The sequence below is a fragment of the Terrapene carolina genome, unplaced genomic scaffold (assembly GCF_002925995.2).
Source record: "Terrapene carolina triunguis isolate 2854851 unplaced genomic scaffold, T_m_triunguis-2.0 Scaffold68, whole genome shotgun sequence".
Classification (NCBI taxonomy): domain Eukaryota; kingdom Metazoa; phylum Chordata; order Testudines; family Emydidae; genus Terrapene; species Terrapene triunguis.
In genome coordinates this window covers 81,999,050-82,010,775 of record NW_020664419.1, presented here as the reverse complement: position 1 = coordinate 82,010,775, position 11,726 = coordinate 81,999,050, and positions in this window count along the sequence as shown.

Genomic DNA, 11,726 nt, shown 5'->3' with positions numbered 1-11,726 from the left:
ATCACAACAGGAAATCATTATGTAGTATGGAGAAGGCCAGTGTCCCGGGCAAATTCCAGCTCATATAATTAATTTCTGTTTATCTACCTGTAGTTCAAGTGGATACAGCTGTGTTTCTTCACATTTTCCCAATGGTGACTCCAACCCACACACTTTTTTTTTTCGTGTCTCTCCTTATCCCACAACCCTTTACGGAGCCCTCTTTCTCCCCTTTTGAATTGCAGCTTTTGTTGCTGGAACAGTCCAGTTGATTTGTTCATTCATAGTAGGGTATTGTGCTATATAGAGTAAAAGTATAAATTAAATAGTTTCACATTCAGAACCATATAAAAATGTAATGTATACATCTTGAAAATGCCATTAACTGTACAACCCCCCATGTGCCAAATGTTTAATGTTGCATATTGTCAAATATAGCTATAGAAAGATTTTAAAATGTAGTACTTATGCTATAGGCAGCAATATATGCAGTACTGCATATGCATTTGGATATGACTTTATAGATATTCAGGAATTACAAACCATAAAACAATACGTGATGAAAAAGTAGCCATTCATTTGGTATATATTCAGTTAACATTTATTACAAAAATCTGCTCAAAGTGTGCAAAAGTCAAAATATGTGTAACACTTTCATGCAAAATGATTGCATGATTTTATTTTTTGTTAAGGATTGACAGAAGGTTAGCTACTGTGGTTTTCTCAAGAATTTCATAGTTAAACATTTACATGGGAATTGTCTGTTTCAGCCAATTTCATAATTATAATATACATTTAACTGTACAGCTGTGGAATGCCTGCTCCCCGCAAGTTTGTGCAGTAATATACCATATATTCCAGATACCTATTTACTGCAGCAGTTTAAATTTAGAATGTTATCTTCTTAAGCAAAAATGATAAGCATATTCTATTTAATGGAAGCTTAGACTGAATAGAATATGTCATAATATCCAGAAAACAGCCTTGTGGCCCATTCTGAGGGTGACACTCTAAGAAGTGTTAAGACACAATATTCTCCTTCACTTTCCATCTAATATAACTACATCTATGCTTTTATACCCTGCTCTGAATTCCTCTCTTTAACTGTGGTGCACCATCGCTGAGTGGTATTAAAGAGCTGCCGCCTTCCATCCCCGAGGTGCCTGCATTTCACTGTCAGGTGAAGAGGTATCTGCATATACAGACTGTTAGCTTAGGATTCTGTAGAATTGCCTTCAGATCTTGAACCTATGTACCCCATGTTGGCCCAGCAACCAAAGGGTTACCACAAGCACTGCTGGCCCAGTGCTGATTGACAGGTTTACAACAGCTCCAAGGATAAAAGGGTGGGAAGCAGAGGGGTGGGGTGGTTACCAGAGGAGTAACTCACAGATCTTTAGTAACCACACGTAGGGATGCACTTAATTTTACAAGCACAGTAGCCCCCTAATGCCATGCGAGGGGCATTTGTTCAGTATCGACTCAGGGGAAGAGGGACCCAGTCAGTAACCCCACTTCTCTTATCACATTGGATTATTTTTGTGAGTTGGAGGGAAGCGGTCTCTGCCTAGGTGCCTTTACCTTGTGAGAGATGATGAGCTCATACCCGCTAGATGATATAGCTGCTGACCCAGAGAACAAATGCCTTTAAGCATCTTTTCCAAATATATTTTCCAATACTATTTTCCCCCTCTGGGTATTTCACTTTAAAAAAGAGGCCACAATGTAGCTACGTTTCCACCTCTTCACTCAGATCCATGCAGAATGGGAGTAGTCTCCTTCAGCCAATCAGGTTGCTTCCCTTCTCTCGGGCCCGGTTAGCAGAGGCAATACAGTAAAGGAATGTGTGTAGTTCTAGGTGACTGGGTGTCTGAGCCAATTCCTCAGTCAGCAGCACCTGTGTAACTAACATGGCATTTTGACGGTTATCTAGCTCTCACCAGCTAAGCCGTTTCAACACCCTGTCACTGTGTGTTTCTAGGTGGTTGTAAAATAAGCAGAGGTGTGCGGGTACAAACAGAAGGGTAAACAGGACTAGCGTAATTTACAAGGATAGCAAAAATCACAGAAGTCAAGTGAAGGGCAATTAAAATAATTAAAGGTAAAGAGGAAGGACCACGAATTTGATGCAAGGAGAGATTAGAAGACATTGGAAATTAGAAGTGTGGGAGGTGATAATAAACAGGCCTTTGAAATAAGAGAAGGGCAAAGAGACATTCCTATTCACCCTTTCCCTTAATTAAAGGGGGGAGGAGAGAATGCAAAAAGGCCTCATTTTGCTTTTTATGGATTAAAAATAATTAAATTTTTCACATATCTAATTATGCCGTTGAATTTGCTGCGGTTGTATTAATAAAATATACAGTTCAACACACTCTGTGTAAACCCAGGTAGGGTATTTACTCACAGCAAGAGACCAAGGCAGTGTCATTATGAAGACTGGCAGCTTCTATACTGCACATCTAGCTAGTTGGAACGCTCACCTCAAAACTCCCTTAAAAGAGGAACAAATTCACCAATTTCCCACCTACCCAAAATACGACCTCTGTCACAGGATACTGTTAGGACAAATGGCTTAGTACATTTCAAGGATTAGTCATTTATATATGAGGGCAGTGACACTACAGGTAGTTTGGTCTAGGTTAAAATTTACAAGGGCCTTCAATCCTCATGATTCAGAGCATATGCTGATCACCAAATGGGGACAGGAAGAAATCTCCCTTCCTCCCCATTTTTATAGTATTGCATATCGTGGGGTTTTGGTGTTGAAGAGATGAGGTAACATCTTCCACTGATGCCTGCTGGCTACTGTCAAGGGCAGGTTGCTTGAACAGATGGGTCATTGCTTTGAAGTGGCCATTCTTAATGTGTTAGTGATGAGGCAAGTTGTGCTGGAACAAATAGGAACTGGCCATGGCTGACTGGATGCTGTGGAACCTGGAACTCAACATCTATTTCTCATTCAAGTAAGAGCTAGGCTGAGACCCAGAATGAAGCCGCCTCATCTCAGTACTGAGATTCATCACAACTGATGTGAGCAAGACGAAATGCCAGGGCCCTAAGGAGCAGTGTTACCCAGAAAGAGACGCTCATGTCTGTTATCCATTTTAGTCTTGACGATGTCTAAGAAGAGAGGGGGTCATGAGAAGGGTGAGTGTATCTGCTAGAGCTTCTAGCCTCCCTCCATCTCATTGTCAAATTTTCTGTTGGCATCAGAACTATCCTCTGCTGTGTTGCCTACAAAAAAAACCTTGACAATGATTACAAGGCTGGTGTGATGTAACCACTGCCCGGTATTGTCACTCAGTTTCCTTGTGCTCCCCCTGCCTGTTGTATCCACCTGTTATCTCAGGGGTTATACTTAGATTGAAAGCACCTTGGGGCAGGGATTGTCTTTTTGGTTATGTGTTTGTACAGCACCTAGCACAATTGGGCTTGGAGCTATGACTGAGGCCCCTATGTGCTACCACAATTCAAATAAATAAATAACGTTACCCCTGAGTGTTTAGCCAAAAATTTAGGGCCTTGCAGGTTGTTCCAGTCAGCAGTAGACATTGATGGAGTCAGTTACTTTTACTCTTATTTATTTACAAGGAAGGTACAAAGTCCTGTTTCCCTGAATACAGGAGGAACCAAACAACAGGAGAGTGTCCTGGCTCACAGCCCCAGACTTCTTTTAGCCCACACTCCCAAAAGCTCTCGCTGGGCTTTTCCTGGACCACACAGTCGGTGCTTGTTCAGACTGTGTCTGATCCTTCCTAGCTGCCTTTTGTCCCAGCTACTCTGGTGGGTTTTTTTCTTCTCTTCCCCTCCATCCCCCTACCCCATTCAAACAATAGCTAGCAAAGCCCTCTGCCCACACAGTTCATATTCCTGTTTTGCCTTGGGTGTCCCTTTGCTTTGGGCAGTGACCTGGGCCTGTGCTTTGATTTGGAGACTACTATTTCATAAAGGAGCTTCTACTATCTTACATGAAGGGCAGCAGGGATGTCCACTAGCTTCAAGGAAGTTTAACCCAATTTATAACAAGAAAAATCTCCCCAGAACAGGGAATGTGTTTTTTGCTTCTACAACCAAGATTGTAAGCAGCGAGGCAGCGATTCAGTCTCCAGTAATGTTTGTCTCTTCCAGCAATAGACCAGCAGAGCACACAAATTTGGGCTAACCAATATAAGAAATAAGTAGCAATAGGAAAATATGTAAACACTCCTGGACATTAAACCAAAATTTAAGTTAAGTGCACGCAGCAGAATTTTCTCCTTAGAGGATGATCAACATGTGGAAGTCTTTGCCCCTGAATGTAGAACTGGATTAAATATGCAGTGTTGTCATAGCTGCGTTGGGCCCAAGATATTAGAGAGACAGGGTGGGTGAGGTAATATCTTTTATTGGACCAGCTTATATTGGTGAGAGAGACAAACTTTCAAACTTACCCAGATCTCTTTGTCAGATCTGGGAAATGTACTCTGAGCGTCACAGCTAAATACAAGGTGGAACAGATTGTTCAGCATAAGTAGATAATACATATTTCAAGGGACCATTCAAGGTAAAGTGGCCTGTTAACACCTGTCCAGTCATAGGGGGAAAGGAAGGGAGTGAAAAAACAGGCAGCTGGGGAAAATGGTTGTTAGTGGGTTATAGATTATTGTAATAAGTCATAAATCCGGTGTCTCTATTCAGTCCATGATTTTTAGTGTCTAGCAAAGTTATGAATTTAAGCTCCCAGGCTCATCTTTTGAAGGTGTGGTGCAGGTTTCCTTGTGAGAATGAGGACTGAGAGGCCAGCTATAGACTGATCCCTTTGTGAAAAGTGTTCACCCATAGGTGTTTTTGTCTTTTATCATTTTTCTGTGTGAGTTCATTCGAGAGCGTAGTGATTGTCTGTTTCACCCACATAATTGTGATTGGGGCATTCAGTGCACTGGATAAGGTACACCACATGTTGTGATAGGCATGTGTAGGACCCATGGATCTTGAAAGCTTTGTTGTCATTGTATTAGAACGCTGTCATTGTATTAGTGTAGATCTGTCTACAGGTTTTGCATCTGTTGTTCTGGCAGGATATGGTGCTGCTTTGAGCTGGTGTGTCCTGGTCTGTGGGAAGCTTGCTTCTGATGATGAGCATGAAGAGGCTGGGGGGTTGTTTGAAAGCCAGAAGAGGGGGTTCAAGAAAGATTTCGTTCAGGGTATGGTGCCCATCACTTATGGATTGAAATTGTTTAATGGTTCCAGTGTGGAGTGGTAGAGGACTTCTAGGGCTGTGTGGTAGGAGGGGGGTTTATTTCTGTATTGAAGCGGGTTGTCTTGAGGTATTTGGATGGCTTGTTCCATGATGTGATCTACTTCTCTGGTGGACTACACCACCACAGAACCTGATCCCATACTCACATGCGGATAACTAAAAGAGTTCTTCTGCTGACTCCACCTCAAAGAATTCATTCACAACAATGACACCACCAGCCACAATACCATGTCCCCACTGACAGTCATAAGAAAAAAGAATCATCTGACTGGATACTCTCTAGTGGATGAAACCACACTCTTGATCATAACATTAATTGTTTCAGGAAAAAAAATGACTGTGAAATCCTTAACAAACATCACATGCACCACAGTCTCTCCACTGCTGAGAGGACAGCTATACAGTCCCTGAAATCCAGTCACCAGATAGTGATCAAACCAGCCAGGGCTGGCTCCAGGTTTTCTGCTGCCCCAAGCGGCAACAAAAAACAAACAGATGCGGCAGCACAATCGCGCCGCTCCACTCTTCGGCAGCAATTTGGCGGCTGGTCCTTCGCTCTGAGAGGGACTGAGGGACTCGCCGCCGAATTGCCGCCGAAGACCCGGACATGCCGCCCCTTGGTATTGGCCTCCCCAAGCACCTGCTTCTTTAGCTGGTGCCTGGAGCTGGCCCTGAAAGCAGCAGACAAAGGGGACACCATTGTTGTCAACCATGATGACTATGTCAACGAGGCCAACTGACAACTTTCCAACTCCACCTACTATAAAGAACTCAAAGAAGACCCCACACCACAGTTTACCCAGGAATCTAAGGATATCATCAAATCTTTCCCCAAACAATGACAAGAGAAATTCTACAACCTCATCCCCCCCCAAACACAGCCCAGGGATCTTCTACCTGCTTCTCAATATACACAAACAGGGGAACCCAGGCAGATCCATCATGTCTGGCCATGGCAATCTTGCTGAAGTAATATCAGGACTCATAGAAACCATTCTCAAACCACTCACCATCCAAAGGGCCAGCTTCTTCCAGGACACAGCTGACTTCCTCCACAAACTCTTCAACATTAATAACTTTCCTCAGAACACCATCCTTGCCTCCATAGGTGTCACTTCCCTAATCACCAACATCCCTCACAATGACGGCATAGCTGCCTGCCTAAAATATTTACAAGACAATGGACAACCCTCAGATATCCACTCATACATCACCAAACTCATCCATTTCATCCTCACCCATAACAATTTTACATGTAACAACAAACAATTTGTTCAAACCATGGGAACAGCCATGGGTACTACTATGGATCCCCAGTATACCAATCTCTTCATGGGCCAACTTGGTGAAAAAATTCTGGACAAATGCACCACAAAACCAATGATATACCTGAGATATGTTAGTCTATCCAGAGGATGAAAATATTATCTAAACTCCATCAGATTTCCATCAGAACTTCAGCAACCACCACTCATCCATTAAAAACTCTTTAGAATACAAGCACACTCGCATCAACTTCCTGGATACCAGGATCAGTTTCAACAATGGAACCCCACAGATGTGCCTACCGTCACAGATCTAGTAACTACCCCAAACTCGCCAACAAATCTGTTATCTACAGCCAGACACTCATCAGATACCACAGAATATGTTCTGAGGAGAAAGTCTGGGATATACACCTTAACACATTTAAAACTGCCTTTACTAAACAAGGACACTCCACCAGAGAAGTAGATTGCATCATAGAACAGGCCATCCAAATACCCCCAAGAGAACCTGCTTCAATATGGAAATAAAACTTCCTCTGACTACACACCCCTAGTTTTCCTCTAACTCCTCACACCAGAAACCATACAAGGTATCGTCAAACAACTTCAACCCATACTCAGTGGGAACCATATCCTGAAATAAATCTTTCCTGAACTCCCTCTTCTGGCCTTCAGTAACCCCCTCCCCTCCCCCGCACACACACCTTTCTAAGCTCATCATCAAAAGCAAGCTTCCCACAGGCCAGGACACCAATTCAAAATGGAACCAGAACCTGCCAGCATGGGTGGTGGGTATAATAGATCAGGAGAGGCTAAGCTTCCCCTAACCCAGGCCCTGGTCTTGCCCACGCTCTGCCCTCTCCCCCAAGCTGGTGGGAGCTCACCTCAGACCAGAGGCCAGCAGGCAGCTGGAGCTGGCAAGCGACCCGGCGCTGAGGCTGGCAGGCCACCCAGTGCTGGTGCCGGCAGCCTGGGATGGTTCAGCCAGGGCTCCTCCAGGTGCTGGGGGTGGGTGGGGCACTCGGGGATCCGGTGGATGGGGGCGCGGTAGGGGCGGGGCCTTGGGTGGAAGGGGCAGGGCTCCAGGGCTAACCTCAATGAAGGGGGGGGGCTCATGCGCTGCCCATACCTGCCAGAACAAAAGATGCAAAACCTGTAGACATCTCTCCACTACGATGATGATCAATGCCCTTTACAACACAGCTTTCAAGATCCATGGGTCCTACATATACCTATCACAACATGCAGTGTACCTCATCCAGTGCACTAAATGCCCCAATAATAACTATGTGGGTGAGAGCAGACAATCACTAGGCTCTTGAATGAACTCATTCAGAAAAATGATAAAAGACAAAAATATCATATCACCTGTGGGTGAACACTTTTCACAAAACAATCACCCTATATCTGACCTCTCAGGCCTCATTCTGAAAGAAAACCTGCAAAACACCTTCAAAAGACAAGCCTGGGAGCTTAAATTCATAACTTTGCTGGACACTAAAAATCATGGACTGAATAGAGACACCGGATTTATGGATTATTACAACAATCTATAACCCACTAACAACCACTCCCCCAGCTGCTTCCCCTCCCCTTCCATTCCCCCTATGATTGGAGGGGTGTTAATAGGCCACTTTACCTTGAATGGTCCTTTGAAATATGTGTTAACTACTTATGCTAAACAATCTGTTCCACCTTGTATGTAGCTGTGACACTCTGAGGCCTGGTCTACGCTACAGAGTTAGGTTGACAAAGGCAGCTTACGTGGACCTAACGCTGTAAGCGTCTACACTAAAATGATGCTACTGCTGATGTAACTCACTTGTAGGCCGACTTAATAACTCCACCTCCATGAGAGGTATAGCACTTAGCTTGATGTAGTTAGGTCGACGCAGTGTCAGTGCAGACACTGCATTACTTCCATCGACTTTAATGGCCTCCAGGAGGTGTCCCACAATGCCCCATTGTGACTGCTCTGGTCACTGTTTTAAACTCCACTGCCCTGCACCCAGGTACACGCCCCTCCTCTTTTAAAGTCCCATGAATTTTAAATTCCATTTCCTGTTTGGTTGACATGGAGAGCTCACATAGCAACTGTTCAGCTGGCCATGCAGCAGATGTGCTCCTGCCTGGAGTACACAGGAGGTGGTGGCTCTCCTGGGTCTGTGAGGAGAAAAGGCTGTGCAGGTACAGCACCAACCTTGCCATAGAAACATTGACATATACAAGCAGATCGCTTGGGGCACGGGAGAAGGGCCACATCAGGGACATGCAGCAGTGCCACGTGAAAATCAAGGAGCTGCAGCAGGTGTACCAGAAGGCAAGGGAGGCAAACAGTTGCTCTGGGGTGGAGCCGCAGACATGCCGCTTCTACAAGGAGCTGCATGCCATCCTTGGGGGAGACCCCACCACCACTGCCAAGAGCCCCAGGATGCTTCGGGGGAGCTGGAGTCATAGGTCCCTGAAGTGCACATTGAGGAGGTGGTGTTGGACGAGGTAGAGGAGGAATATGGGGGACAAGTAACTAGGGGATCCAGTGGCGCAGCAAGCCAGGACCTCTTTCTGATGCCGGAGCAGTCGAGCCAGTCCCTACCGTCCAGCACTGGCGAGCCTGATGCAGGGGAAGGAACCTCTGGTACGTATGCAGTTTTCTTTGATATTGCAGGGACACATCTGTTCATTTACTCTTTTTTTAATCAGGTTAGAAGAGGTAGTGAAATAACCAATAGAGGCAGAGAGCAACTCTGCCTCTCATTCCCCTGCTAGGCAGAGGGGGCCCTGCGGAACAGTTTGTTTATATGCACCGGGATGTCCCATGAATCCTCCATAGAGATCTCCAGGAAACTTTCCTGGGGCTACGCTGCAATCCTCTGCAAAGGTTTCTGGGGAGGGCTGTAGGACACTCCCTCATGCCAGTCAGCAGTTACTTCAGCAGGCACCATTGCAGCACACAGACTCGCAGCATGTGGACCTAGGCTGCACCTGGATCCATGCAGGAGCTGTTCCCTTTCAGCCTCCGTTACCCTCAGGAGTGAGATCAGCTAAAAGCACCACTGCTTGTGGAAAATAGTGCCAGTATTCAGTTCAATTGCCCAATCACATACTGATGAACATGTGCTCCTCCCCGCTTATTGTTCCAAACCCTCCCCTTGCCCCCGGGACGTACTCACCATGGATGGGACTGCCATTAGGCTCTATGAATCCCAAGGGGAAGTGAGAATGTAGTGCTTGTAATTTGTGAGGATCAAGGGTAGCGAAAACACTCATAATAGTACCTCTGTGCATTGTCTTTTGCAGCTGGAAATGTGGCCTGGAGGGTCCCTCCATCCACACCAGTGGAGCAGCTCAGCCAGGTAAGGAGAAGGAGAAGAAGAAAGAGGAGACTGGACGACATGTTCCAAGAGTCCCTGCAAGCCTCTGGTGCTGCACATACTGAGCACAGGGCTGGGAGGAGCACCCTTGGGGACAGAATGGAAAGGGAGAGTAAGGAGAGGAGAAACATGCAGCAAAAGGACTGAGACATGCAGCAGGACATGATAGCCCTTCTCAAGTGCCAGATGGACATGCTGGAGACTCTTATAGACCTCCAGGTCCAAGTCACCTGTGCTTGCCTCCTGCTGCAGCTTATCGATAACTACATTCCAGGACCTCCCTACACCCCGCCCCCACATTCCACATATGGTCCGGGACTACTGCAGTACCCCTACCACTCCACCCTGGGGGCGAGTACAGGCAATCACAGCCGCACATACACTGACCTGTGAGACACACAGTTGGTGTAGGTGTTTGTGAAATGAGAATGACGGTTCTTTCCCTTTCAAAGGTTCTTTCCCCTGTATTTATGCAGTTTCATTCAGTTATAAATATGTCTGTGTGTATGGGTTTGGAATAAAAGTCTATTTATGGAAACTTAATTCATCTTTATTAGTTCACAACATAGCGGTGGATGGGGCTGACACCATTCACAGATAAGAGCAATAGGTTCATTTGCAATGTTATATTCCCCCTCCCCCCCAGCACTCATTACAAGGTGCATAACGGGGTGCTAAAAAACAATGCCAGGCAGAACACACTGCAGCAACACACTTTACTGTGGCTCACTATTGTAACAGTCTTTCAAAGCCTACCTGAGCCGTATAGCTCCCCACTGAGCTCTTCTTATAACCCTGGTATTTGACTGCTTAAAATCAGCAGCCAGGCGTTTCACCTCCATGCTCTACCCAAGCGGAAACTTTTCCCCCTTTGCTTCACAGATATTATGAAGGACAGCACAGGCAGCTATAACCATGGGGATCATTTTTTCATTAAAGTCTAATCCTGTGAGTAAACAGCACCAGTGGCCTTTCAAATGGCCAAAGTCACATTCAACTGCCATTCTGCACATGCTGAGCCTGTCGTCGAAGCACACGTTGCGCAGACGAGGTGGCCGGTGTATGGCTTTATCATGGGAGTAAGGGGTAGGCTGGGTCTCCAAGGATCACTATTGGCATTTTCATATCCCCAATGGTAATCCTCCAGTCTGGATAGAAAATCTCTACTTGCAGCTTTCTGAACAGGCCTGTTTTTTTTAAAAGATGTGTGCGTCATGTACCTTCCCTGACCATCCCATGTGGACGTCAGTAAAACGTCCCCAGTGATCCACCAGCGCTTGGAGCACCATAGAAAAGTAGCCCTTTCTGTTGTTATACTCCTTGGCAAGGTGATTTGGTGCCAAAATAGGGATATCCGTGCCTTCTATCGCCCCACTCCAGTTTGGAACGCCATTGCTGCAAAACCATTCAGAATGTCCTGCACGTTGCCAAGAATCACAGTCCTTCATAGCAGGATGCGATTAATGGCCCTGACTACTTGCATCACAGCAACCCCCACGGTGGATTTCCTAATTCCAAATTGATTCCTGACTGATCGGTAGCAATCTGGCGTGGCCACCACAGCGGCTGCCACTTGCTTCTCCACCCTGAGCACAGCTCTCATTTTGGTGTCGCTGCACTGGAGGCAGGGCCGGCTTTAGCAAGAGCGGGGCCCGATTCCTGGGGGCGGGGCTTGCTGCAAGCCCCGCCCCCAGGAATCGAGCCGCGCTCCGGCCGGGGTTGCCGGGCTTGGGTCCAACCCGGAGCCGCGCCGCGGGGGCCGGGCCGGGCCCGAGCCGCGCCGCGGGGGCCGGGCCGGGCCCGAGCCGCGCCAGAGCCACTGGGGCCTGCGTGCTCGGCGGGAACGGGCTGCGCCTCCCCGGAGCC